This window comes from Carlito syrichta, unplaced genomic scaffold (genome assembly GCF_000164805.1).
Source record: "Carlito syrichta isolate Samal-C Ts95f unplaced genomic scaffold, Tarsius_syrichta-2.0.1 Scaffold302980, whole genome shotgun sequence".
NCBI lineage: Eukaryota > Metazoa > Chordata > Mammalia > Primates > Tarsiidae > Carlito > Carlito syrichta.
The window spans coordinates 744689-750775 of NW_007247076.1; the positions used below are offsets into that span (position 1 = coordinate 744689).

General features: G+C 33.6%; 1 pseudogene; it reads left to right on the top strand.

Moving 5' to 3' along the window:
* The first annotated feature begins 1129 nt into the window (after positions 1 to 1129).
* LOC110595578 lies at positions 1130 to 1310 on the top strand (annotated as a pseudogene).
* Positions 1311 to 6087: the final 4777 nt, after the last annotated feature.

Consider the following 6087-nt stretch of genomic DNA (forward strand, 5'->3'; position numbering starts at 1 on the left):
GTACCTTAGTCCTCAAATCTCATATTCTCTTGAAGCCTTCCCTGACATCAGCACATGTCAGGAATCTTCTAATGTTATAAATGTTCATAACCCTTCCAGGCCTTATGTATGGACTAGTATGATTTGTGGACTGTTTCTTGTTTACTTATATTAGAGTCTCATATTATAATTGTTTATTTCCATCTCCCCTGCTAAGCTCTGAGCTTACTAAAGGAACACTATGCAGTCCATCTTTTTAACATCAGCATCCAGTCTTGAGACTGAATCACTGAACAAATGAATCTTTAGGAGAGCAGAGACCATTTTTAAGATTGCTATTCCTTTAGTCTCAATGGTACTGAAACTATTTAAATTAAGCATCATGGCTGTATGTATTAGTGATATTTTTATATAATTCTTAATAAAACTTTATATATAACAAGCCATCTGGGAATTACAAAATTTCTGTGGGGTCGGCTTACCGACCAGGTTATTTTTTTAAAGTAAATGTTATCTGCTGCATTGTTCTTAATGCGTTGCTTTGGTTAGACTGCTTAATTGCAGTGAGACATATCCCTGATGAAGCTAGCTTTCAAAATAGGGATTCCCAAAAAACAGCCCCAAATGAAAACAACAAAGTCAAATATCTATCCCCGTCCCTGTCTTCACTATGGCATCTCAAATAACATTCCATTTTCTCTTCCACTTCTACTTGGGACATCACTGCCACCTCAATTTTATGACTTCAGTCCTAAATATTGCAGACCCAAAACTCAGAGCGATATAAATCAGTCTATGCATGTCCCAATCCAAATTTGGGGGATGGAAAAAACTAGTTGACCTGTTTTGCTCTATGTTTCTATCTCTAGTACAACTATTTGTGGACAAATCACAGGACAAATATACCTACACATTCCTTAAGAAGGAAATGGAAAAAAAGACATCTCCGTGACACACATCTTTCTACCACATACAAGAACATTTGAATTCACTGTTTTATTATTATTAATTTGACCAATATTTATTGAGCACTAACTGCTCAAGATCCCATGATAGATTTCCTGATACAAAAATAACTTGCAAGCAGACTCCCATGTGCCCCCCTGCCTCTTTCCTCTCGCCTGAAACTGCCACCTCGCTGGGGCTGGACATGGACCCCAACTGCTCCTGCACCGCTGGTGACTCCTGCACCTGCGCTGGCTCCTGCAAGTGCAGAGTGCAAATACGCATCCTGCAAGAAGAGCTGCCGTTCCTGCTGCCCCATGGGCTGTGCCAAGTGTCCCCAGGGTTGTGTCTGCAAAGAGACATCGGACAAGTGCGGCTGCACCTGATGTCGGGAGATCCTGATCCCAGGTGGAGGTAGAGCAACGAGCATAATCCTGGATTGTTTTTTTTATATACAACCCTGACCCTTTTGCTACATTTAGTTTCTATAAAAGATGTGAATTATGCTGGGTGCAGTGGTTCACGCCAGTAATCCCAGCACTTTGGGAGGGGGAGAAGAGAGGATTACCTAAGTCCAGGGGTTTGTGAACAGACTGGGCAACTTGTCGAGACCTTATCTCCACAACAAATCAAAAAATCAGCCTGGTGTGGTGGTGCACGCCTGTGGTTCCAGCTACTTGGAAGGCTGAGGTGGAAGAATAGCCTGAGCCCAGCAGGCCAAGGCTGTGGTGGCTGTGAACGTGCCATTGCACCCCAATCTGGGCAACAGAATGAGACTCTGACTTAAAAAAAGAGAAAAAAAAAAAACACGTGGATTACAATAAAAATGTTTTTGACTTAAAAAAATTATAACTTGCAGACTCCGTGCAAAAGAAATATGCACTCCAATGGAAAACAAGCATGAAAAGAGATAATTAAAATATATTTTGATGTGATATAGGGGGCCATCAGCTTTCCAATAGAGAGTGTTGTCAGAATGTTTGGATATGCAAAAAAAAAAAAAAACCTTCAAGCTAAATTTCATATTTTATATAAAAATTAACTCCAAATGGATTATAGATCTAAGTGTAAAATGTAAAACTATAAAATGTTTAAAAGAAAACACAGGAGAAAACCCTCATGACCTGGAACTAAGCAAAGAGGTCTTATATATAACACCAAAAGCAGGAGTCATAAAAGAAAAAACAGATATGTTGAACTTTTGCTCCACAAGGACACTGTTAACAGAACGAAAATACGACTTGGAGATTGGAGAAAATATCTTCACCAAAGAGAATATATGGATGTTCAACATCACTAGCCACTGGAGATTATTTAACATTAGAAAATCCATTAATGTAAAGATGAAAAACCACATTAGCATCTCAACTGAGGTAAAAATATATAGAAAATAAAATTCAGTGCTCCTTCACATTAGAAAATTTTACTAAATCAGGATTACAAGGACAATCTAACAAAGACTGTTCATCAAAACCTGCAGTGAAAATCATAATTATCAAATACTTAGAACATTTTCCTTTAAATCAGAAATAAAACAGTTCCCACTTTCATCACTTCTATTCAACATTGTCTTGTGGATCTAAGCCAGCACTATAAGAAAAAGAAATAAAAGATGCAAGAATTGGAAAGAAGAAAACATACTGTCACTAGTAACAGATAATAAAACTACCTTGTTATCTACTTTCTTAAACATACTTTAAGTTCTGTTTCTAATAACCCTAATATCTAGAACACCTCTAGGTATGACAGCTAGATTTCAGGGTTCCTGAGTTTGTCCTTATTCCTAGGGCATACCTTGCAGAGTTTTAACTGAACGTATGAAGCATTTTCTAGTACCTCTGGTAGAATTCACCTATAAAACCATTACACCTAATGTTTTCTTTGTAGAAAGTAGCTGATTAATTCAAATGTCAATGATAATAAGACGACTTAAAGCTTACTTTTCCATCTTCTTTCAGTTTTTAATACGTAATTAATATTTTTCAGGAATTTTCCCATCTACTCTGCTTTCAAATTTATTGAAAATAATAAAATCATGTTTATAGTTTTGCAATATTGTCTTCTTATCTCTGCTGTAGCTGATTTCCTGTCTCATTCTATATATTTGTGCCTCTTACTTTTTAAAAATCTTGATCACTCTTGCCAGAGGTGTGTATACTTTATCTTTTCCAAGGACAAATTTTGTCTTTGTTGTTTCACTTTATTGTACCTTTATTTTCCATTTCATTTTGTTATCTACTTGTTACCATTTTTCTCATTCTACTGTTTCTAGGTTAATTTGGAAAATAATTGTGTAATTTCTAACATCAGTAACTTAGCTTACTAACTTTTAATGTTTTTCTTAATTAATATTAGTATGTAAAGCTATAAATATTCCTTGAAACACAATTGCAACTGTATCCAACAAGTTACAAAATAAAATGCTTTCATTAGCATTCAGCGCAAAGTATTGTTAATGTCTATGCTGTATATGTTGAATATAACTTACTTAGAAGAGTAGATCATTAGTTTTTTTAAGTATAGAATTGTTTGGGGATTTCTCTTTGTTACTTACTAATCTTTAACTTCATTGCATTTTGATTAGACAATACATGAGGGGGACCCCAAAAAACTTGGAATTTATTTATTAAAAATTGTGAACTTATTCTTATGTGTTTAAACTTCAGTCAACTTCAAAGTACCCTCAGTTTGATGCAATACACTTATCAAGATGCTTTTTCCACCGCTCAAAACAGTTTTGGAACTCGTCAATTTTGATGCCTCTTAGTGCTTTTGCCGTTTTTTGTTTCACCTCTTCCATGTCAGCAAAATGTTTTCCTTTGAGCGCTTTTTTCATCCGGGAAAACTTTAAAAAAGTCTCTTGGAGGCGAGATTGGGTGAATAGGGAGGGTAGGGTATAGGGTTCGGGCTGTTTGGTGTCAAAAACTGCTGAACATTCAGCAGGGCATGGACAGGTTGTTTGTGTAAGTCACCCACTCATCATGAAATGGGCAAATGTGTTTAAAGAATCTCCAAAACAAAACAAAAAAATCACTGAAGCTGATTGCAGTCTCTCACAACAATGCTAACTGGTACACTGATGCCAATGAGTTCCTAGAATACTTTAAGATAATTCTGGGTGTTTTGGAGTTCCCCTTTGTAATCTGTGTAATGCCAGTACTTTGAATTGTGTTGAAATTTGCTTTTTTGTCTAGGTTGTGGTTATTTTTCAAAATAATAGATCTGTGTTTTCTTGAGAAAAATATATAATTGTAGGTTCTTTATAATCGGGTTGTTTAAATGTTTTATATCCTTACCAAAATTTTTTGACCAACTGATTACAAAGAGATTTTGAAATGTCCTCTATAAAACCGAATTTCACAATTTTTGTTTTATTTAGAGACTTTTTTACTAGGTGCATGTAAGTTTTGAGTTTTCAAATTCCCCTGGTAAACTGAACTATGTATCATTGTGTGATGACCCTGTTTATTCCTATGTATGGTTTTTGTATTTATGTCTACTTTTTCTAGTAGTAGTCTAGATACCTCAGTCTTTTTTTCATTAGTTTTTGCTTGGTTTATATTGTTTCTTTTACCTTCAGTTTTTCTGTAACCTTATATTTTAGGAGACTCTTTCATAAACAATATATAGTTTGATTTTATACATATTTTATTACCTGGCATTCTCATTGATTGGTGAGTTTAGCCCAGTATGTTTATGTCTTTGGATTTCTTTCTGTTATCATATACTGTTTTTCATTTGTCATGATTTTCTGCTGCTTCTTTCTTCTTTCAGATTGTCTGCTTTAAAAATTTTTCTTAATCTATTTTTCCCTTTTGCTAACTTAGAATTTATACTCACCATTTCTATCATTTTATTGAATACCCTTGGTATTGTATTATGAAATTTAGAATAACAAAGTCTATAGTTAATATATCTCTACCCTTCTTCCAAAAATTAGGATTTTAGAGTGCTCTAACTTAATTCAAACCTCACACCTAGATTATGTGCTTCTTTGTCTAGTTCTTTATATATCTCTTGTTAGTGTTATTATTTTTATTCTAAAAATTACTTCTAATTGCTGTTTATTGTGATTTATTGTTGCTCTTTTAGAAAACCCTTTATTTTGTTTATATAAAAAGTCTTTATTTTACCTTTTTTCCTTGGGAGATATTCTGCTGGATACTGAATTTTAAATTATTCACAGCTATTTTCTCTTGGTATTTTTTTACAATGTTTTATTTTAGGTTCCATTTTCCTTTAGAGAAGCCTGCTTTAATTCTGTCATTGCTTTGCAGGAAACTTTTCTTTTCTCATCTCCTATTTTTCATGTTTCTTTTTTGTCTTTATTATTCTGCATTTACACTATGGTGATATAGAACTTTTTATTTATTCCACTTCTTACACTGATGAATTTATACCTTTTATTACACATTGTCTCTTCAAATACTTATTTTTCCCCATTCTTTCTATTTTCTTTTTTAGGAACTCCAATTAGGCATATGCTAGACCATTTGTTCTTTTTCATTAAACTTCTCTTTCATTTTTTATTTTCTTATTTCTCCATATTGCATTATAAATACTTTCTTCTTCCATCTATCTTCAGTTCTAATTATTAGCTCAGTTTTCTCTAATTTACTGGTAAACTCATATATATATATATATATATATATATATATATATATGATTGCAGTTTTTCTCAGAATGTCTTTTTGGTATTTTCCTAAATCTACCCGATCACGTTTGATACCCACTTACCTCTCACTCCTTTATTCCAAAATCATCTTTTATCTCTTCAAATTATCGCATAATTTTTTTTATTATCTATATCTAATCATTCAAATTAGCCATCTTTGTAAAAGCAAATGCATTATTCTTTTTATTGAATCTGCTCTTAGCAGATTATTTTTCTGTATATTTGGCTAAATTTAATATATGTGACTCCTGAAAGGCCTAAACTAAGAAAGAATATTTTTTCTTCCAAGAAAGTCACATTTGCTTCTTCTTGGTAGCTGGGGATAACATCACACTGAAAGCACTCTATTAAATTTCTCCAACTGTAGATTTGTCTATGAGTTTGTGTAAATTCAAAACTCTAATCTGCATTCTTAGTCAGAACTAGGATTCTTAGCAAGATCCCTTCATAGATTGGCAGACATCTTGGTGCCTTTCCTTTCACAGATC